The following is a 24574-nucleotide window of genomic DNA, read 5'->3' as shown; positions in this document are numbered from 1 at the left end:
TTACTGGGTTTTAATTCCTGCACTTCAAGAGCACAAGCGCACGGGTGACTGCGCGCTTGCAAAACAACTTGACCTCAGCCGACGCGATCGTGCGCTACATACACAGAGGTGGCCACAACACAGGCTGTCAGCCAGACCATGCTAGACGCTCGCCGAAGGCCCAAAGTAGATCCAACTAGGTCGCGAAGCTTCGGGCGAAAAGCGGTTCAGTACAAATTGTCATGGACATCAGCAAGGATGGTTACGGGAACAGCGATTGAAGCGCGACTATGTCTGGAGAGAATAAACATTGGGTAAGAAAAAAGCATTTTTTTTTTAATTCAAGCAAGCAACAGTTAGATTCATTCAACGAAAACAAAAGTCCTCGTCAATTTTATATATTCGTGAGGAGTTAAGAAAATGCAAGATTATTTAATTTTATTATTAATAATAAACACATTTCTTTTCAGCGCCCATCGTTACAGGGGGCTTTGACGCCGCCATCACTCGCAATGCAATGCAGCTCTTCAAATGGGCATAAAGGCGCGCTCGTCAAATTCACCTGCTGAAATACACCCCTTTCACACGTTGGGCTTTCTTGCTTGTCGAATTTTATCGGAATTTGGTGACAAGGGTAGCTTCATCGCTTCTTAACCTGTTCAGTCAAAAATAGTGAGCTACGACCACCAGATAATTGTGTAGTTGTTTTCGTGCGGCTGCGCTGGCTGACGGGTTTGGCATCGGCGATAGGATCAGCATTCTACGCCTAAAGCTTTCGTCGGCGTCCAAATAAAGTATGTTCTGTGCAGGGGTGCAATTTCGACAACCATACGGCTGGCCTTTCCGTGCATCGCTTTCCGCGCTGAAAGCTGTAAACGTCCATCAAGTCGAATGGCGGGACAGTTGAATATATAGCTCTAAAGGCAGGCCAACCAAACAAATTTCGCGCCTTCGAAAACAAAATGACCTCACTTTACAGGATATGGTGTCATTATTTTTTCTTCCGCCGGAAGTGTTCCCTCCACATACAGATGGCCCTAAGCCCCATGAACCACCGGTGAACCGCATGCTTTGAACGTATGGGCTCCTATGGAAGCTTCGCTGCCAGGTATATTTACCTTGGAAGGCCTTATCGTAATGAAGACAAATGCGTGTGTGCAAAGACTGTTTTCAGTCGTCCAGAAGACATAATTTTCAAGTTCTTGGTTTTTGAGCTGCTCGGCGTTACCTTTCGTGCGTTCTGCCGGCAGAAGCAACAGACTCCAGTGTTACCACTCTTCGCAATCACTCGTACCGTCTTCGACAAGCGTTATTACCGAATAAAGATATATGTTGTGGGGCCGTTGAAAGCGTCACAGACTTGTCTCACTAAGATTCAGTACACGACAAAATAAGTGCCACCATGGCCGGCTTGTTTCTTGCTAACTGCTTCACCACCCCACGCGCGGTGAGCGTGCCTTAAAAGTATGCAAAGAAGTTACGAAATTATTTACGTTAATTTCTGGGGTCAGAGAAGGCGTCACGAACTTGTCCCGGTAAGATTCAGTACATGCGAAACTAACTGTGGCCCACAGCCGAGCTGCTTTTCGCTAACTGCGCTAGAATGCCGGGCGCGGTCACTGTGCTTGAAAAGTACATCAAAAAAGTAACGAAATTAGTTAAAATAATGTCCGGGGTCAGAGAAAGCGCCAGATCTTGTCCCGGTAAGATTCAGTATACCCGAAACTGCGTCACAGGGCCGATGTGCTTTTAGTCACAAAGCCAGGTGCGGCGAGCATGCCCAAGAACAACCGGAATAAGTTATAATAATGCTGGGTCTCATAGAAAGCGTCGCAAACATCTCGCAGTGCGAGTAATTAACTAGGCCTGGACGGAGGAGCTATTTCTCGCTAACTGCGTCACTATATAGGTTAGATTTTGTGCAGTAAACCTAAATGTGCTTGAAGTGCGTCGCAGACATTGAAACAAAATTCCTCACCTTGCCGTAGTCCAGTAGTGCAGCGGTGCCGTGTCGAAATGCACACGGAACGCAAGAAAACGCCGGGAGCCGAACAAACGCGCTACATCTAAACGAGACGGGTCGCAGAGCAGGCAAGCTTCACATGCGCAGCCGGCTTCGCTCGCTTCGGTGGCGTCGGTGGCATGTCTGGCGGATGACGCATGCATATGGCGCGTCTGGCGTGCCGCCAGCTCGTTGCTGGTAACGCAAGGAAAATGAGTCGCAAAGTTTAAGTGCACTTGTGCGCAAAACGTCTTAGTTGTAGCGGGAAAGAATAAAAAAAAAGGCGTTGTCTGTAAGTTCATTTCACATCTTTTTTTACGATGCTCGCGTCAACTAACGGATGGGGTTGACACTAGGCGTGAAGTGTTTCCTGCTGCGAGTTTTCGCCGAGTGTCCCTTCTTATTGAATTTCTTTTTCTATGGCTAAACTGCGGTGATCAGGGGTCAAAGGGGAGTAAATATGACTGTTGGATGTTTCAGCATGGCCGCAAAGCTTTTCAAACAGCAGTGTAGAGCCGGCGTTGATCATCTACATCGATTACCTACTTATTAAACCATAACATTAGGTAATTCGAATTGGGGATTAAGCGTATATAAAAAACTACGAGACCACCTGAGTTTTCTACACTCTTAGGCAAAGTTACTCCCTTTGGCTTGCCCCTTCTGCCACACAACAATAATCGTTATCTGCCTTGATGCGTATACTTTCTTTAACGCTGCGAGCCCGGAGAGCGAGAGAGAGAGACAAACGGGAAGGAAAGACAGGGAGGTTAGCCAGTGTAAATACCGGCTAGCTACCCTGTGCTGGGGAAAGGGGTAAAGGGAATAAAAGGAGAAGGAAGAGAGAAGAAAAAAAAACAAGAAAAATGCACACAGTAACGCGATGTTACGTGTCAACAATAGTCAAAGGCGTTCGCACAACGAACGGCACGCGTGTTATCAGAAGGGGCACTCCAAAGGGTGTAAACTGTTCTATGCTGATAACGCGCGTGCCGTTCGTTACTGGAAAGTTCCGGGCTCGCAGCGTTAAAGAAAGGAAACGCATCTAGGCAGATAACGATTATTGTTGTGTGGCAGAAGGGGCAAACCAAAGGGTGTAACTTCGCCTAAGAGTGTATGAGAGCATCGCCGATCCCCCATGGTGGATATGTGCCATTTTTAAAGAGAACCACCATCATCATCATTAACATCAGCATGGAACGTGCGACGAAGGCGACGGGTGGATTTCAGGTACGTACGCAGTGCGCTGTTCTTCTACAGCAGAGTTTTAGCTTTCTTTAGAAAATGCGAACGTGGGACTGCTTGGCGATCGACTATATATAGGATGAAATTTTGCTATTGAGCTAATGTGATAAAAAACCGCAGCCGCAGGCAATAAGGCTTTTCAAGTTACCGTGGCAACTTTAGAAGCCTTATTCAGCAACATACGGGCAGCTCAGATGCATGAGGTATGCTTGATATGAGCCACCCTGATGCGACTTGAGGTGCCTGTTGAACGCCTGGTTACTATCAGGCAGTCTGACAGCACTTAATTCAGATAGCGTCACAACTCATAAGCAAACAGAACACTCGTGCTCTTTCATCTGTTGAACCATGCTTTTTTCATGTTCGTGTTTCGTTTTCAGTGTTGCTAATGTGTCTCAAAATTGACAGTTCTCAAAGTTAACACAACTGAGAGTTTAACTGATTAACTGAATAAATGTTTCGTTAAGTGGATGGCTCTTAGCCGATTAGTAAAGTATAATGTCTTCTTATGTGTAGCCGCAAGTCCAGTAGCGTGGCTGCAAACCGTCGACTTCCAACATAACTACACGGTGGCCAGCGGCTGTCGACGGCGCTAAATTGGCGTTCGGCTTTGCAGCAGGTTAAACTATTTTCATTGTGGCAACCCAAACGTTTATACAGAGAGGGGCATGTTGGAGAGAATTATACAGATCACGCACAACCTGAAAAACATTTTCTGACGAAGGCTTCTTATTGGACTGAGGCATTTTTAACGCGAAACATACAGGACGTTCACGCTCTGCCCTGTGTGCCTCTCGTTCTACTCTTATATCTATTTAGCGTTAGTTAAACAATTCCCGCAGAAAGTCCTCTGGGAGTTGTCCAAGTCTGCACAAGCATTGTGCCACTTGTTAATCTCCATGCAGCCCGGTGTCATTATCGATGTTATGAAACTTGATCCGACCACCATAAACGACAGCGACGCGGCGGCACAAACTGCTGTGAACGGTTAGGCAAGGTATATTGATGACGCCAGCAAACTACTGCAGGTGGTGGAGCCAGGTACCTTGATGACATTCCGATAATTATAAGCTGTAATCGCTATATCACGCCTTGTCCATCCACTTCGAACCATTATCAACCGTGATCAACCATACTTCAGCGGCGGGTGCGTATGGCGCGGCCGCGTGGGCTCTGTCTTAAAAGCGATCTGCGATGGGCCCGGACAGAGTGCGCCGAGTGTCGATAGCTTCGTATGCGCAGTGTTCTCGCCGCTTAGGTTGCGTTGAAGCTAGAGGCAGTGCGAAGGTGAATTCTCTTGCTGCTGTGGGCCCTATAGTATTGAAAACAATCGTCTCACGTGATGGACGGAAGGAGGGATGGGTTTTCTCCTTGGGTATCAGCAGCTCGTTCCTGGATTACGAACGAACAAGCGCAACACTTTTCTTCTAATAGGGCTGCGAATTGGTCTAGTTGCAAATATGAGCACAATGAATGGGACAGATGAAAGAATATACAAAGGTGATAATGTGGCAGACGAACCAATGTTCTTGCACTGACAAATCGCGGCTTCAGTGCGTTAGTTACCAGTTAAACTAATATGAAGGAAGCAGATACTGAAGCCAGAGAAAATATAAGCGCAATTATCTGTTATTTTTATATAACTGTAGAAAGCACTAAAGAAGACCTAAATGAAAGCAGACGAAAAGACATGCTGCAGGGGGGAGCCAGAGCCATGGCTTCCACATTGTCTGTGCTAGAGTGTGTACCCGTGCGACGCTTCAAGAAATAAATCCATATAGTGATTATCCTAGCTCCAGGCCACTTTCTTGGGTATTTACATATATATGGGATTGGCCCTGGAATGGTTAGTGAAAGCCGCTAGCGACCAAGGCAGCAAGTGAGCGACATCCTTTTACCCGCAGGCGTCATCTATTACGTGAGCTAAGGAATAGGCAACCGAGGAAAAAGATTACCGACGATTACACCACTTCCTAATGCAAAATTTGAGCGCAGCTGTATACGTGTTTTGATTTCGCGATATATTGGCTTGCACGGACAACGTGTCTCCTGCGGCACGTAGCACAGAGAGCGAAGTGTGGCGCGACTGCCTCGCTAATCGGGAGATCGCGAGAAGCAGCGCGTGGGTGACGCGCGGGTGCGATTCAGGGCAGCCGCCGCAGACAGACCGCTCTGACGACGCGTGCTACTCTGGCGGCAACTCGTAGCCATCGTCGCCGCAGTGCGCCTCTTGCGCGGCATTACGCTTTTCTTCTCACGCTTTTGCCATACCCTCTTCCTCTTCCCGCCTCATGGTTCCACTGCATCCTCCTCCTCCGCTTTCCTCCTCGTGTTCTCTTCGCTCTCGCCGCTTTTTTCACCCCTCGCTGCGCTTCGCGTCCGGTCTTTCATCCGCTGCGCTTGTTTGCTCGGTTACGCCGACGCCATGCTCGCCGTAAGAACGGATGCCTAAGAGCTGCGTTCTAAAAATCTGATTACACCTAAATACTTCTTATGAGTTGCGAATGCGAAAGCATTGATGTCCAGTTGAAAGCTGCTGACGATTTTACAAAATTCCTTCAATTTAACTACCCCAATGTGGCTGTTACTGTAGGTTTGATAAGGGTGAGAATTATTACCTTCAAGGTTTCATTCCTATGCTAATATACGTTATTTTACAGAAACACTTGCAAATACCTCAATGGGCGTTATTTTCAGGAATCTAAACGTCGGTAAGAGTTTACCACTCCAAGAATTAACCCATCTGCGCATAATTTAGCTTGTGTTTAAAATACAGCGTCTTCTGTATTTCTGCAAGTCGCTGAATTCAGGCAAGGCCGCACTCAACGCTGCAGCAACGCAGCACGTCCGTGCTGGTAATGACCACGTACGCAAGCGGTCCACGCACGTTTTGCGAAAGCTTTTCTGTGCATGCTTGTGATAAATGCTGTTAGCCGAAAGAGCTTCACTAAAGTTGTCGCATCAACCGCATTGAAGAGGAAGCTGTGGATTGCCCCACAAAATTTAAACTAAAGATGACGGTCTGCCAATTGCTTTCTTGCAAACTTTACTAAATAATGCGGAAATGTTCGTGCTGAATTTTTGTTTGCGCGCTAATTTCGGCAAAAGGGTTCACGGGAAAGTTTCTGTGCACAATATTAGCGAGGATTTGAAAAACGTTTGCTTACTAGTGTATCAGCCAGGCTTGCAATAAATATGCACTCAATATTGCTCGTCACGCTAACAATATTGAGAGTAACAAGAAAACACTGCATTGACAATGCTACGAAAGCTCGCCTTCAGTCTCAGATGGGTGAGGCAAAGGGTCCATAGGTCAGCAAAGGTAAATCTCGAGGCTAAGTACGATATCTTAAGGCATCGTTGCATAAACTGCACTTTGCCGTATGCTAGTAGAATAGTGTGGAGTTTGTACCGCACCTGGGAAATCATGCGGGAACGACGGTACGCTAATCTCGCCTTGCACTTTGATGTCTCGTTTACAGGGAGACAGGCTGCCAAGTACACTGCGGAAACGCAGTCGAATTCGGGAAGCTTCTTCGGAATAGACAGTGGTAGGTCCTCTGGGTGTTCATGCTTTTCTAGATATTGTAGAGGGTTGTGGTGCTTACGCGTTTCCCTTGTGTACTAACTGCAGTTGCAAGAAAGTTTTCTGAAGCTGGCAAATGCATCGAACAACGCTTTTAACTTACCAGTTCCGTTGAAGTAAAAAGAAATAATGTAGCAGCCTACAATGTTTTTCTTTAAATGCAGTGCTTTAAAACTTGTTATACCACGGTTGTAATTAAATGTTTCTGCTCGACGCGGTGACTCACAGCTAAGCAATCACGTGAGCATTTCTCTGTCAGCAGCGGTCACAGGCTGCCACGTTTTATCGTTTGCGAACAGTACACGCCTTAAATGCACCCAAAATGAAGCTAAAATAGGTTCCCGTGGTTTTTTTTTTCGGTGCTGATGGAGTTTTAACCGTTTTGATCTAAATGGCAACTTATATTACGGAGTAAACTTACCTTAACTGGCCGCAGGTAGGGAACGATCCCACAATCTTAGCGAAGGTTGTGGGATCGTTCCCCACCTGCGGCAAGTTGTTTTTTCATTCACTTTCATTTCCATTTTTTATCGTTTCTTCATTTTATTAATTAAGCACAAGTAATTTCCCCTATGTTGTCCTTGGTGCTAGTGTTTGTTGGAAAATAGCGATGAGGAACATAAGCCAACAACTTTGAAAAACGCCATAACTTAAAAGCAGTACTTAGAGCATGAATGACTTTTGTGGCCGGAATCGTAAAAGAGTAGCATAACGAAGGACAATACTAAGCCTAGGGAGCCCAGAGTTGACAATTTCAGCAAGGATTTGAACGCAGCGTCCAAGTGGCATGCCACGCTTCGAATCTTCTCACTAGTCTCAGCCTTCTCAACGTAGTTCCCAACGCTGAAGGTGGAACTTATTGCGAAGTACTTGTAATTAGCACACCAGTGCTAGCAAAGCAAATATGCAGTGAAGTTGCCGCACTCTTACCTTATAACACGCCCAACTTGCATCAAAATAGAAAGAGCGATGAAAGGAATTATCAACCCGCACGGCCGCAGCGGAATACAAGCAAGGCGGCCGACCTTAAGCTCAGTACGCCTAATTCCAAAAGATATGGCGGCGGAGAAAAATGTAGTCTTTAAGATTCAGAGTTTTCTAGCGGTATCGAAAGGAAATACCTTATTTATTTGCCTAAGGACGCCGCTGTAACATAGCATAAGACTCTTCCCGTAAATGGCTGCCACCAGCAAAACTACACTATCGTTACAAAGCACGTAACAGTATTTAGCTGATTACAGGCGTCCATAGAGCAACTGCTCTCTTTAAGGATCGCTATGCATTGGCCATATCTTATTCTGCCCTCAAACCCATAGCGACTCGGCATGTGTCGTTTTTTATGACGCACCCCGCTTTTCTATTTTTGCAGAGACGAGATGTTTCTCCTGTCCGTTTGTTTCATGTTCCGTGAGTACATTGAAATTTTGAGGCACATGATTTTTAATGCGCCATAGCTGTTTTGCTGCAACTAGATTTAGAATAAGGTAAAAAAAAGAACATTTTATTCATTGAGCATTCAAATATTGTTCAGTGCCACATTGCGGAGAGTAAGTACTGTTACGATGAAAGCGCTAGTTACATATGCATGTCATGCACAGTCTGTTTTTAACCAGAACATGCAACATTTTGTCAAATCAGATTTAGCCACGAGCCATTTTTAACTATAAGCGGCAGCCGGCCTGTGAGCCGTTGGGAAAGAAGTGGTGCATAACTAATGTTGTGCTCACTTTGATCTCTACAGTACGGCATACTATAGCCTGTCACTTAACCAAAAATGGCACGCTGTGTATATATATATATATATATATATATATATATATATATATATATATATATATATATATATATATATATATATATATATATATATATATATATATATATATATATGTATATATATATATATATAGTAAACTCTCAGTTGTACGAACGTCGGTTTATCGAATATTTCAGAATAACGAACTTTTTAAAAATCCCCGGCAGTTTTCTTATAAATTCTATGCAAAAATGTTTCACTTAAACGAATTTCGGAACAGTGAATATTTCAGTTGAACGAACTTGCTAAGAGGACTAAGGCTTATTTTTGTCATCAGCTGGAGGTCGATAGCAATACTTTGTTTGAAGACTATGCACAGTGTCACAGTGCACTCATTACCTGTGCTGGACAGACGGATCTGGAGATTGTTGCCAGTGTTCGTCCTGAAGAAGAGTGCGACGAAGAGACAACTGCCGAGCCAGTTTCAAGCCCTATAACTCTAGCTGAGGTTGTAGGGTACTTTGAAAGTTAAGAGGCTGTGTCTCAACAGCAAGTTGTGCCAGAAGAAGTGTACAAAAACATTGACTCTTTGGACAGTTTTGTTACTTCCTGTGCTTTAAAAGTACAAGTGCAGAAGAAGATTACAGATTTTTTCTAAGTGAGAAAGCCAGTATTATAACTGTTATGAACCTTGTACTTGTTGATATGTACAAATTCCATTTCACACATTTCTAACACTATGGATGCCATGTGTTTTGCTCCATGAATTGTGCTTCAAACTTTTGACTCTGTATGCCATGCCTTATGTTGGTCTAGTGAATATTCAGTTTAGTCAACTTTCAGTTAAGTGAACTATTTCCTTCGGTCCCTTGAAGTTCACTAAAGTGAGAGCTCAGTGTATAACTTTAACTCAGGAAGATGACGTTGAAGCAATGAACGACTATCTTATGGGCACCATTAAGGAGTGTGCAATAGTAGTCGGTGGCAACCTCGTTAGACAGGATACCAGTAAGCTATTGCAGGAGGCGAACGATCTGATCAAGAAACGCCAATGTATGAAAGCCTCTAACCCCACAGCGAAAATAGAACTAGCAGAACCTTCCAAGTTAATCAACAAGCGTAAGACAGCTTACATAAGGAAGTATAATATGGATAGAATTGAACATGCTCTCAGGAACGGAGGAAGCCTAAAAGCAGTGAAGAAGAAACTAGGAATAGGCAAGAATCAGATGTATGCGTCAAGAGACAAAGCCGGCAATATCATTAGTAATATGGAGGAGAAAGTTCAAGTGGCTGAGGAGTTCTATAGAGATTTATACAGTACCAGTAGCACCCACGACGATAATGGAATAGAGAATAGTCTAGAGGAACTTGAAATCCCACAAGTACGGCCGGAAGAAGTAAAGGAAGCCTTGGGAGCTATGCAAAGGGGGAAGGCAGCTGGGGAAGGTCACGTAACAGCAGGTTTATTGAAGGATGGTGGGCAGATTGTTCTAAAAAAACTAGCCACCCTGTATACGCAATGCCTCATGACATCGACCGTACCGGAATCTTGGAAGAACGCTAACATAATCCTAATTCATAAGAAAGCGGACGCCAAAGACTTGAAAAATTACAGACCGATCAGCTTACTGTCCGTTGCCTACAAAGTATTTACTAAGGTAATAGCAAATAGAATCAGGAGCACCTTAGACTTCTGTCAGCCAAAGAACCAGGCAGGATTCCATAAAGGCTACTCAACAATAGACCATATTCACACTATCAATCAGGCGATAGAGAAATGTGTGGAATATAACCAACCCTTATATGTAGCTTTCATTGATTACGAGAAAGCGTTTGATTCAATCGAAACCTCAGCAGTCATGGAGGCATTACGGAATCTGGGTGTAGAAGAGCCGCATGTAAAAATACTGAAAGATATCTATAACGGCTCCACAGCCAGCGTAGTCCTCCATAAGGAAAGCAACAAAATCCCAATAAAGAAAGGCATCAGGCAGGGAGGTACGATCTCTCCAATGCTATTCACAGCGTGTTTACAGTAGGTATTCAGAGACCTGGATTGGGAAGTATTGGGGATAAGAGTTAATGGAGAATACCTTATTAACTTGCGATTCGCTGATGATATTGCCTTGCTTAGTAACTCATGGTACCAATTGTAATGCATGCTCACTGACCTGGAGAGGCAAAGCAGAAGGGTGGGTCTAAAAATTAATCTGACGAAAACTAAAGTAATGTTTAACAGTCTCGGAAGAGAACAGCAGTTTACGATAGGTAGCGAGGCACTGGAAATGGTAAGGATAAGAAATGGTCAACTTAGGGCAGGTAGTGACCGCGGATCCGGATCTTGAGACTGAAATATTCAGAAGAGTAAGAATGGGCTGGGGTGCGTTTGGCAGGCATTCTCAGATCATGAATAGGTTGCCATTATTCCTCAAGAGAAAAGTGCAAAACAGCTGTGTCTTACCAGTACTAACGTACGGGTCAGAAACCTGGAGGCTTACGAAAAGGGTTCTACTTAAATTGAGGACGACGCAACGAGCTATGTAAAGAAGAATGATGGGTGTAACGTTAAGGGATAAGAAAAGAGGAGATTGGGTCAGGGAACGAACGCGAGGTAATAACATCTGAAATCTGACACATATATATATATATATATATATATATATATATAGAAGCGGAGAGCAGACTCAGGAACATGGATGCAAATAAATGGGCGGCTTAAGTGCACAAGTATCTGTACCTGAAAGGCGTGGACATAGAACGGAGGAAGAGGTCAAAAATGTTGGCAACCAAGTACAAGGTGCTTGAAAGTGACAGACAACCAAGAGTCATCAAAAATATGTGACAGAAAAAGACACATTGTTAATTGAATGCAAAGAATGGAAACAAGAAAGATCACGTAGATATGCAAGAATTAAGAAAAAGAAATGAAAAGGGTAGTTCTGTGCGATAAGACGAAGGGAAGTGCCTTGCTATTTGAGGCTCCAGCTGGTCACCTAAAGGCGAAAAGGTGCCCGAGGAAATATTCACAACAAGATGAGGTATGTGTCTGCTGCAGCAAAAATGCAGAGACTACTCAGCACGTCATGATGGTTCAATAAGACTTGTTAAAAAATCACAATAACATTCTAATGGACTGCCAAGGGGTTGTCCCATTGCGACCTGTAGGTAACGTAGTCTTGGTCAAAAAACTTAAGGCCGCTATGAACGGCCGGTGTGCGGCTGCGCTCCGCTGTCGCGGCGCTGCCACCGTTAGCGCGCGCCGTCGCTCGCTTGCGCCGAGGATAAAGGCGAGGGAAGCAAGTCCCTTACTCTCAAGCGTCCTCTGATAACAGCATTAATGAAAAGGTAGCGCAACGTTCACTCTGCCAGCTACAAGCTCGTCTTGCGGCCGCCGTGGTGTGGCGCTTCGTGCAAGTAAATGCGGTGGCCTGGGCGAGACTGCCCGGTTTCCATTCAGCGCATTATAGTATAAAAATTGACATAATCAACCAAACTTCCGTTTACAATTTTATCCCACACATTCGAAGGCGAGAGCCTTCGCATTATGCTTGTAGACATACATATTGAATGTATTTGAGTACGATGAAAACAGAAGTAAAATATAAGCCTAACATCTCCAAGATAAAATGACGTGACATCTCTCAGTACTAACTAGCGTTGTACCCGGTTGCATTGTAATATATGGGAAATTCACTCATCGTTCGTTTAAAAAGGATCAGAAGCCGTAATTTCGCCTACAAAGGCTCTCATCGAAAAGGGCCTGTAACCACCGTTGCAATATTTCAAGTACGTAGACTCCACTAAGGAACGACCACATCATTGTGTTCGACGTTGAAGTTCTTTAAATAAACCCACAGCGAGATTATGAAAAACTTTCCGGAACTAGACGACGTTTGCCCTGCCTGGAGTAGCCGATTGTGTGAGACCAATTCTATCGGCATTTTGGATGTGCTCACTGCCTGGACTTTTTTTTTGTGTCTTCGTGCATACTGCCTCCTTGTCGTTAGGGCTCACTTTCAAGCACACATGAGGCCAGTGGAAGTTCATCCCATTTCCACTGGGCACCATGCGCTTGAATCAGGTAAAGTAGACCCCAGCCACTCGATTATAACATTCTCGCACAATGAAGGCATCACTCCGGCAGTGATGTCGCTGTCACGGGTTCACTGAAAGAGGTATTTCGGATATAGTGTACTGAGGCGTCGTTCATCTCTACGAAAAAGGGCTTCACAGGTGGTTTTTAAAAAATGGGTTATACCTAGCGTCCTTTAAACAAAAGTAGAGACCTTGGCTAGTTTACAGTGAAACACAAGGGCAAGCTGCTATTGTTTGGAGCAACTCCAGACCAAACCACACTTAATGCCTTGAAGGGATGCTCCCTCTTGTGATTTCGTCGAGAAAGACGCAAGCGACACTCCGAAACTTATGATTTATTAATTAATTCGCTAGTCTTGAATTTCATGATGATAAATACGGGCTACCATTGTGGCACATTATTTGATATAGCATTCAGCTGCCGAAGTCAGATCTTAGCGATGCTCGCAAAGTGCCCGTGTTCGAGCATGCGCAGGACTATTCCTAGAGCTGTCCCTTGAATTTGGCCCAGAAAAAGAAATAGCTGGTGATTACGATACTCTGAATCCGTCTATTTCATGTTCCTGTGCTGCCCTCTGACGCATGCCGCTGGAAACGTTTTGGAAGGGTGTCGGGGATTGCGCCGATTGATTTGTATACCTGCGCCCATGTTGAGTGTGCGTCGGTTGGGTGGGTTTTGGATCGCGAGTAATTAATAATGGTTTCTCCGGGCCAGCATCTCGTTCAACCATCGAGTACAGTGGGGCAACAGACCCGAGTGCGCTGTTGTGGTAACAGTGCGGCCGATAAAGGCACGCTGCTTTCCGTCTGCCGACGCAGCTACCTTGAGTTCGTTGTCGCTGATGTCTGCGATTGCACATCGCTTTTTCTATTCCTTTTACACGTTCATTAAACATTTCGCATATTCAAGAAGTCTTCGAGCGCAGCTTTCCAAGTGGGATTTGCCGAAGCGGTCCATTTGTTTACCTCGACATCTTCAGATCGCTGTATGCTTCCGCTATTAGAGAAACGGCGCATCGCTGATGCGAAATAATCTCAAAACGTAGCAAAACATACAGACGAGTCAGTATGAGCGGCCGAGTCCCTTAAGCAGCTGCAACTGGGATCCAGAGGCATGTATATTACGGGCTGTTAATACTGATTCTCGCTTAATCATATTTACAGGTTACGCGTGCTACAAAGTATTACTGGAGACAACTGCGTTCGGCATAAGCCCCCACTTATATGCCGTGTAGTTCTCTCGCGAGAAGGCGGATGGCATCGCTGACACCGTTGGCAACTGAGCGAGTTTATGCTGCTGTATCGAATGCACTGTCTCTTCTTTCCTGTTTGACGCAGTGGTAAACAATTCTTTGGTATTAAGAAATGTTAGCATAACAACACACACAGACCCACCATCTACAGGAATGCGACCGGCTGCGTTCGGGAATGGTGACCAAAGTACAAAATGTTGGCACAGCGCTGTGTCGCTGCTTGCCACTTATTGTGTATGTGGCGTGCGAAGTGAAGAGTAGTTATGAAATCGCTGTTGGGCCGCAACCTAACTATAACCCAGTTGAAAAACACAACAGGAAATTTCAGTCTGTCGTACTTTGGGACGTTGTTTCTGTCGCTTTGTTGTCTGATGTCCTGTAGTCGAAAGGTCCGTAGTTCTTGATTAATATTTAGTTAAAAATTGACGAAGACCTCTTTAATGATATGTAAATTTTTGTACAGAAAAGAAAAATATGAAAAATTTCCCCGCCGGAAATTCGATCTTGGGAACTAAGGATTCCGAGACACGTATCTTACACTGCAGCACGCCTAACATGCCTCCAAGAGTACATTTTGGCTATGTCAACAGTAAGAATCTCTGTCTGCGTTGATGTTTACATTTGTATATTATGAGCCAAGATGCGCTATCACTCCACCGCGTCAACTGCCGCATCTCTAGAAGAGCAAAAGTGTTGTTACCATCAACAGGTACATCGTGGAGTGCTAGAAAATCGATTTTACTGAACGATATCCATATTAAATAAGAAATTCAGAAATAGACAACGGTGTCCGGGGACACTGTTAGGGTTGTTACTGCTAATTTCGACAGTTGTCTCTCGGTCTTTACATTTTTGAGCGCGCATATAATTCATGTTTTCAATGCGAAATAGCTACATAAACATTCGGGGATGAGTGTTCATTCTGACAGCATACTGGCTTTTCATGGCAGCGTTGTACCAGAATAATGAGGCCCGAGCGAGACAGGTTTTCACGCAACATTATCGAACAACCCAAAACTTCTTTTTGCTTCGCAAAAGCTTATGCAATATTTCTGGGAAATTAACTAATGCGTCAGTGTAACGGCACATGCAAGTCCACAGGTCTGTGTGCCACATCTTTCCAAGTAAAACAAAACGCATACGCGGCCATTCCCGCAGATGGTATGATTTTGATCAGCGGCCAATTTGGAGGAGGCCGGTAGGGCATTGCTGATGCCTCGTCGTCACGGTACAATTATAACAATTGGCCACGTCCACTTTAATATCGGTGTCGGTGCTATCAGCATTGCCGGCTTCAGAGAAGCACGATTGAATACCGCGCTAGAGAAAAGTACAGTGTACACCACCGATGCGAAACTGACATACAATATTAAAGCGTCGTGACGGAAAGCGCTTCTGTCGCGGCGTCAGAACTTATGTCGCTGCGACAGAAAGTGGCACGTTTCTAACGCCACGACAGAAAATGTGTAGTCCCGACAGAGAGTTCCTGTTGCGTCGTCAGAATCGCTGTTGCGATAGAAAGTTGTTATTGCAACTTCATAAACTCCTGTTGTCGCGACGGTACGTTTCTGTTGCGACTTCAGAACACTTGACCGTCACGACCGAATGTTTCTGTTGCGAAGTCATAAATGCTGTTGTAACGTCAGAGTCGCTGTCACGATAGAAAACTGTTGTCACGACTTCAGAACTCTTGTTTTCATGATAGAACGTTTCTGTTGCGACTTGAGAACTCTTGGTCTTCGCGACAGAATGTTTCTGTTGCGACATCATAAATTCTGTCATAACGTCAGAAATGCCTGTCGCAACTACAGAAACGTCAGGAACTTTCTGTAGTCGCGACAGAAATTTCTGTAGTTGCGACAGGAATTCCTGTTGTCGTTTTCAACTGGGAAGAGCGGTTTCCTTCGTCCTGGCGGCTTATTTTTTAAGTCCGCCTCCATCTGTAGCGGATGCACGAACTCGACGGGGTAAGGCCTAACCCAAACTTCGCTAAACAGGATCAACATTGACTCAAACTTCCCGTGCACGGCTTGAGAGGACTGAAGCTCGTGCATTTCAACTTCGAAGGCATGTCGACACATTTTGAGCGCGAATAATTATATTTACAAGTGGATGAGCTGCAGCTATCGCGCTGTCGGTTCGATGGCTGATCCCGTAGGGTTCGATCAAGCTATCACGGTCGGCGCGCTGATTTTGTCAGTGCTGTCGACTCGAAAGCCCGTCGCGCTACATGACAACTCGCACCCGTCGGTTGCGTCGTCGTCGGCCTATTACGATCAAATGTTCTTAGTGACACAGTGCTGAACAGTCGGCCAATCGTTGGCGTCAGCGTCTTGTCGGTCTCGTATCGACCCAATGTTACCAGGCCTTAAAACAGTGCGTGAAGTCCGGCACGCGCTGCCACCACCAGCAACAGTGGGCCGACGCTGCAAGAAGTCTGCGTCAGCAGCGTGTTTTTGAAGTGTCGCCCAAGTGTAGCGTAGGGGTTTATCGATAAATTTGACAGCCGTCAATGCAAGGCGGCAACTACGTTGTTCACGGTACAGTCCGGACGAAGCCCTGGCCCTTTTCTATTTCAAAGTGGTGTTGCAGTCTTAAGCGCGTTTTCGGCGCCACACCGACGTCGAGCTAGCAGTAGAGTTTTAACGCGGTACATGGCACGAGCGTTTGCAACAGCGCGCGTCCTAGCGCTTGCCTTTTTCGGCGTACTCTCCCCCAATATCTGGCCGCGCGGCCGCGCGCGCGTCCCTTCCAAAACGTTTCGCGACTAATCCGCTAGGGCAGGGCGCATGCGCCGTCGCGCCTTGAAAGAGGCGGATTGCGAAATTTCAGCGTATGGCGTTTGACAGCGGCCGCCAGAGACCTCCGTTCGCTCATCCAGCATACGCTGCAAAAGGCATATGATAGCTGGTCGGGTGGCTTTCGCTTCGCCACCTTCGCGTTCGCGCCGCGCTTGTTGCACTAGTTTTTAACGAGCGCTGTTATCAAAGGATGCTAGAAAGTAAGCTTCCTTCACCCTCTATATATTCGGCGCAAGCGAGCGGCGGCGCGCGCCGACGGTGGCAGAAGCCCCGCGATAGGGGAGCGCAGTCGCCCCTGAGGTGAATCTCCGCATGTCTGCCATTGGCTGTTTTTAAGCAGACGCTCTTTCGACGCTAGCACCAAGGTCCCGTTCAGTTACCACCCTAGCAGGAGGGCGATACTTTGGCAAAATGGCGGTGCACACAATTGTTTACGTTCTCATGGCAACAAAAACAGCAGCCGCGCGTTCACCCTAGCGCTCTTTGTATCTTTTTGCTTTTTGCTTTTATTAAGACGACCCGCTCCGCTCCCTCTCCCCCCTTCGCCATGCCTTGCGCACATTCACTCTTGCTTTCTTTTTGCTTGACCGCGGCGTGTTTTTCTTTCTCGCGCGCGCACTTTACCCCAAAAATTGTTTGTGAACTGACGCGTTGCGCCTTTGGGTTCTTTATGCGTTAGCACGTACGCAGTTTTGTCCATATTATGAGAATGCTAGTATATGCGAGAACATTGGGATATTGGTGTTGTATCACGATCAGAAGTGTAAGCGTGACACCGGTATAACCAGCTAGGAAAAGCGACGCAGCTATTCAGTCGGTGGGTTGATTCACGTATTGCGTTAGGAAGGGGCTGTTTCTCCAGATAAGATGATGATTTGGGCGAGCTTATATGAACGCATGATAACATGCTATGCAAAAAAGAAAAATTCAGGTGGCAACATTCACGATGAGTGGGTCTCATAAATCAGGTGTAATGATGTTGAGGCTGTTGAGAAACATTTCGGCGTTCTTTCACTTATTTTTGTGAAAATGTTCTTTAGGTAAGCTCGATTCTGAATGAAACAAAGAAACGTTCCACAGAAACACTTAGGACGACTTACGAATGGAAAGGTGAATGCATTGTACTGTTTGTAGACCTGGGAATGTCAAGAACGCGCTCATTGCACGCATGAACGCGCTCATGAACGCGCGCACTAAGCACACATTCACCCCCGTGTTCAGAAATGCATCTTGAAGCCCCTGCTTGACTTGATTTAAATGATACTTGTCGCAAACGCCCTAAAAGAAACACAATGAGCGTCTTGGGCCCGTTAGCACCAGGCGCCATTTATATTAAGTCAAGCATGAGCTTCACGTTAAGACACATATCAGAATACGAGGGTCCGTCAACCAGAACCGTGAAGTCGCCGTGGCGTCAGGGAAGCGTGCTTGTGTCGCACCCCGCAGGCCCGGGTTTGATTCTCACTCAGACCGAAATGTACCAAATTTTCAACGCCATTAATTTAGTTTGTTTGTAGAAACCTGCTAGATAAATTTGACATCAAACCGATCATTTTTGTTGCGATAGCAATTATATGGACACTCCAGGCGGATTTCTGCCGTCGACGTCACCGTCGCCTTGAGTTTCCGTATGAGGGAAAGCGTGTGAGGGTGAGCCGGCGAACGCGTTTCAATCTCGCGTGCGCGGAGGAGGAACGCGGCCCGGACGCGTGCCCCCTCCAGTGGCGCGCGAGGCAAGGAGGCGAGGCTTGGGAGGAGGAGCGTTCTTCTCCGGCGGCTGCTACGGTGCCTCGATGCCCTCGTCGCCCGTCGCTCCGTACAGAGTCACTGGGGTCCGTAATAGATACAATGTAGGTGGGCAAGTTGTTCCAATCATTACAAGTTTGAGGAATTGAGGAATGAACTGTTTCCTTAAATCCCCCATAAATTGTATATTTATGGAAATAAAGGCATATTGTATTCTATTGTATAAAGTGTTGGTTAATGTGGCAAGGAGAAACAAACACTTTATAACGGTGGTCAGTACGAGAGGATATGAATTAAGGGTGGGAAAGTAATTCTTGCTTAAGAGGAGGATTATGGTAGTAAATTTTATGAAGTAAGGAGAGACGTGCTATTTTCCAGCGTGAGGAAAGGGATGGAAGCTGTAACGTTGTTTTCATAGACGAAACACTGGAAAGACTGAAGCAGTTGGAAAAAAATGGAGCGTGCGATACGATTCTGCACAGCTTCAAGGTGACTAATAAGACTTTAACATGGATCCCACACAGCTGATGAATATTCTGGTTTGCAACAATCAAAAGTCTTATAAAGAAGTAGTTTAAGAGAAGAAGGGGCCATCGCTTAGTCAGTAAGCGGATGTTCACAAGTTTATACGACCGATAAAACTACTGTCCTTACTTCGTACAGCTATCTACTAATTGGCTATAACAATAAGTGCTTCGCATTTCCGGCGGAACTACGAACTTTTTTTTACGTGTTCTTAATCTTTGCGCCGTCGGTCATTTCTGGTAGCATCTTTCGCTCACGCCGACGCCCACGGATCTTGGGGTAATAGGGCATATCATTCTTTCGTATTAAGTAGAATTTGCACTTACAAATGAAGAAGCAATGTACTCTTATGGGTGCCAACACGTTATTTTAGATCAATTTGCTTTCCGTAGATTATTTTATCTCATTTTTTTTTTATTTTTTTATTTTATTTTTTTTTTTTGCAGCCCGTCGCGGCAGCCTCACGTGCATGCTGACGCGAGCGAACACAGGCGCGCAGGGAAGCATAGAAGCAACACGCGGAGTAATAAATTTTGGTGAGCGTACTTCTTGCGTTGCTTCCACCGCGTTGCCCCTAATGCATGAAACGGAGTATAAGTAATGCACTGTCTAATTGCCGTATTCAGAAACTGGCGTTAAGTTGAAGCTCATGCTTGACTTGGTCAAAATAACGCCAAAAAGCAATGACCGTCTGGCGTATTTCCGCGCCAGGTATCATCTAAGTCAGGTCAATCATTGGCTCGCTATACGCAAAACTTATTCTCGCACAAATTGCTTTGAAATTCAGCTACAGCAAGCGGGAATCTAGTCCGCGGCTGCTGTGCTCAGCGTTCACAATTTCTCTTGCCGCTTACTTTGCAGTTGGAGCGTGGTTATTTGTGGAGGCGCCGAAGTGGTTGCTGGACTTCGCCGGATTCGGACCGATGGGAGTGAAACCGCACAGTCTTGCAGCCGCGTGGCACGCTGCAAGTCGTGGTCGGATCAGGAAGAACAGCCAATTCGCCAGCCTGCAACGTATGGGAATGAGGGGGCTGCCTTCCGTGTCGAAGATAATCCTAGCTTACGGCGGAGCATTCATTGGATTCAGACTTGTACGATAAGTGTCGGGCAGGCTCCGTCGAAATCACCTGCACGTGGAGCGCCGTGCGCAATAAAATTCCAGTAGATGCCTCGCTGGATTGACTATAGAGACAGCGGAGAGGCGAAATACAAATCCAAAGCCAATGACATAACCTGCCAAAACCTAGTTTATAATCCCGTTATTTACTCGTGTCTGTATGCGTTAAGATTTATATGCCGGAGGAAAAGTCGCAGGCTAAGTACTGGTCCTCAAAGCAACGAGTAGATAACATAAAGATAAGATGAGGTAAGTAATGTCGGGCTACTGTCGTCATCTGTGTTTATCGATATCGACCATGACAGAGAATAAACATTCTTATTGCGTGAATGCAGCTTTGGAGAGGCGTCCTCATTCCAGAATGCCTTGAGTTCGGGCCGCGTCCTGGGCCCTCGCGGCCGACTTGTGGTGCATTTCGGAGAAAATCTTCGAATTCGCTGACGAAGGAAGCCTAGCTATACTTCATTGGGAACAGTTTCGCTCATTGAAGAAAAAGGGGGTGGGCGAGACAAATATGCCACTTCCTAAGACAACGCCGGCTATCATTTCAATTAGGGCCTACAGATTTTCTTTAGCTGCTCGTCCGTGGTGAACGGCAGTTGTTACTGTTTGCATTTTATTATTACGCTCGAAACCCGCGCCTTTAATTACATTTAGTGCGTTGTACAACGACCAATATGTTGAAATGACCCCCCCCCCCCCCGATATTTCAGGACGCTTTTGTATGAGGTTCTCATAATAGCGCTCGATTGCTTAGTAACTTGACATACAATGACTCCAATGACCACGGAGAGATGAAGGATGACGGCGACCACAGCACGGCGGCTCGATACACTGCGGAAATATTCGTATTTTGGCATCTCAACGCACTTTCGTATATGTGGCCTTGTTCCCTTGACACTCCCACAACAGATGGTTAGCGTGCGGTGCATGTCGGGCATTTCGCAGGGTCTTCAGACATCCGCCGTGGTTCCTTAGTGGCTGTGCTGTTGAGCTACTAAGCACGAGGTCGAGGCATCGAATCCCGGCCACGGTGGTCGCATTTTGATGGGGGCGAAATGCGAAAACACCAGTGAACTTAGATTTGGGTGCACGTTAAAGAACCCGATGCGGTCCAAATTTTTGGACTCTCCCACTAGGGCGTGCCTCATAATGAGATCGTGATTTTGGCACGTGTAACCGTTAAGGTTCTTTTTGTTTAATGAATTCAAAGGCCGTGTCGCACGGGCAGATTATGGAACGTGTAAAAGGACGCCCGAGTCTGAATTTTCCGGAAAGAGACGAGTTTCATTCAAATTCGGCTGCATGGCGCTTGGTGAATGTAATGGCGCTACGTACACTTGTGGATAAGCAGAACAATATGAGCGTTGGAAAAGTCAGAAATGTAAAAATAAATTTGCAAGGCGTAATTTAAAATTGCAAACGACATAATAAACGTAGACGATGAACAAACGAGAACAAGGTGAAAGCAGGAGCCAACGTTTCGACAAGTGGAGTTGTCTTCTTCAAAGCGACATACGCTTTCCTCGCCACAGTATATATAGGAAGAGGGGCTCTTCTAAAGGGGAGAGGGCGTAAGGCGGGTGGGTGCGGCAGCGGGCGAACGTGTGTTAGAGTGTCGAATTGAGAATAAAGGAGTGAATAAATATAGGTGTTCCCCAACACAAATGTGCAACGAAATATGTTAAAGTATAATATAGTGTAGTAAAGTTAAGTATGTGTGCGATTCTTGTCCCGCTCACGAAATCGGTAGATTGATGGAATGCAAGGTGTACTAATTCCGTTATGAAGCTGCACACAGTAGAATGCTATAACTTGGGAATGCAGTAGTTAGTTGGTTTTTCCTCATATGTCGGCGCAACCCACTCTGTTGGATCGGCGAAAAATTCTAATGTTCTTGTGGTCAAGAATACAAAGTTTATGTTGGTAAACTTAGGTTGAAAAAGAATTGTCACTCCACATATAAAGCTAAGCGTCGCCGAATATAAATAGAAAGTATATTGTACTCGTAAAAACTATTGCAACAGTAAAGCAAATCAATAAAAGCTACTAAAAAAGACCAGGACCCGTATTTCCAAGAAAGTTCTTGCGCTAGAACTGTCCGTAAAATAATATTCCAGTCAATCCCGATGCTGGTCATATTGTTAGCGGACGAAATTGGCCAATGGCGAAAAGCGCTTACGAGCAAAAACTTTTCTGAATTCGGCCTCTGATATTTAGTTCGTTCTGTGGTCTGTGAAGCAGACAAGGCCCGATTGTTCCGTTTTCATCCTATATTATAAGGTTATCATTTATCATTTTCGCAACTGCTTAAGACAAGCCTCTAATTGACATATTTGTTGTCTAATTTTGGGCCCCATGATAAACAACGCTTGGTAACGCGTGGTGAAAGGTAACTTAGCACTGTTCGCCAATAATGGTGCCTAGAGAAAAGCCTTATTTTTATTTTTTATTAGGAGTTGAGGCCACAACCACCAAGAGAAGTACTCTCACTTAGTGCATCGACACCACGGAGGGAAGACAAAAACTGCCGGATTGACTGTTGGCTACAACCATCGTAATACTCCCTAGCTGGCTATGATTATCTTTACGAAACAAAAATATTGTCTTGTGACTGCCTACCCTACCTTAACTACTTCTTATGGTTCACAAACTTATTTAATTAGCGTTCCACGACCACGGATTTTAAAACTTGCGTTCAATATTTAGCCGGTTCCTTTTACCACATTCTCTGCCTTCTCTTAGTTGTCTGTGGTATGTGTGCGCATTTCATTATTTTTGTAAGGCTGAATACTCTGATCATAAGTTGCTTTGTTTTACTGATGACTGATTTCGCTCGTATTATAGTTTATCGCTTTGTTCTCGTAATACTAGCCGCTTTGTGCCCTATCCTTGACAGTTAGTATACGCCGTTTTTGGAAGAAACCATCGTCATCCAGATCATAATCATAATCATCAACAACTCCAACATTAACATCATTAACACCAAGGGATCTTTAAGGGCGGTGGTGAAGTGGCCGTAGCCTGCCTTGAAGTCGGTGCCTTAGCTAGTGAGTCCCATCCCTTATATGTCGCAAGGCCTTGTTATTGCGAAGCAGCCATTTGCGATTTCTGTCGTGCAGCATACTATCACAAATCAAAGGGGCTGCATGAGGCTGGAATAAGAACGCAAATGTGCCACAGGTGTATTACGCAAGTTTTATTGTTCTTTGGTTCATTTGCATAGCGTATAAAAGCACTTGAAAGAACCTAAAGTGCACTTAGGACAGCGTTAAAGCTATTTCCTGTCATGGATTGCTGCTAACTATCACAACAGCTTCAATTTTTGAAAAATAATTCATTGCTCTGATAAAATGACGAAAAAGTTGCCCAATATACGCACCGACATTGTAAAGAGCCCGAACCGGGTATCTCTAAAAACACATCAAAATAAGTTGAAAATTCTGTCATGCCTATTGCATGCACTGTTAGAATATCATGCAATACAACTTCTTCATTTTAATCTGACAAATGTTTAACCATTAAGTGCATGTCTGCGAGAACTTGTTGTACCTAATAGTGCGCTCTATGTGGCGAGTTTTTGTTCATTGAGCATAAAATTTTTGTTGACATGAAGGTTGCGTTTTACTTTGCAGAACCACCATGACTGTTCTTCGGGGTATTCTCTACATGGCCAGTAAGCAGGTGAAATTTGTGAAAGCTTTTAATTAGCAGATGTGACAGGGCCTACAGCAAGATAATTACGAGGTGAAATAAAAACTAAAACATAATATGATTTTAAATAGGTGCGAGTAAAAGAACAGATGAGAGCAAGAAAATATATTGGCATGTCCTGTTCTTTCAATGTACCTCGAAGCGCGTGATTTGAATGCGAACGACCTAGGGAGTCTTGATATGTGGACATCCAAATCTCAACATTCAACTCTCTACTTCGCTTTGTTTGCAACAATGCGTAAATATTTTTTGTGTCGTATATGACACTTGTGTTGGCAAAATTAGCTCATTGTTGGAGCTGATTATTATAGAGTCACATGATCATTATTCATACTGAATAAAGCGTAAGCGCCAAAACTTTCATCTTCACTTAACCAACAGGACGCCTCAACGAAATTACTCGCTTGCTTACGCGTTCGTGACCATATCTTATCGTGGTAAACTACATTATATGTCGAATTCTCGCTTATTTATTCTTGTTTGGGTATGCTGCCTCTGACAAATAAGTAGCGTTAGGTTTTTGAAAACAAAAGAAAATGAATGCAAGTGATCGTTTTAAGAAAACTTTCAGCGTCTTTAACTTTCAATACTTTCCGCTACTCATGAACTTCTATTGACCGCTCCCACGGTTTTCTTTGCGCTTGTTATGCTTATTCAAGGTAGGCGCTCGTCTGTGCGTGCAGCAGCATCTTAAACTTTAGAAATTTTTTATCCAATATAGTGCTTATGATCTTGACCCCGTACAATAATCC

Source organism: Dermacentor variabilis, chromosome 5 (assembly GCF_050947875.1).
Source record: "Dermacentor variabilis isolate Ectoservices chromosome 5, ASM5094787v1, whole genome shotgun sequence".
Taxonomy (NCBI): domain Eukaryota; kingdom Metazoa; phylum Arthropoda; class Arachnida; order Ixodida; family Ixodidae; genus Dermacentor; species Dermacentor variabilis.
The sequence above is the reverse complement of the archived record's forward strand: the minus strand, read 5'-3'. Positions refer to the sequence as shown.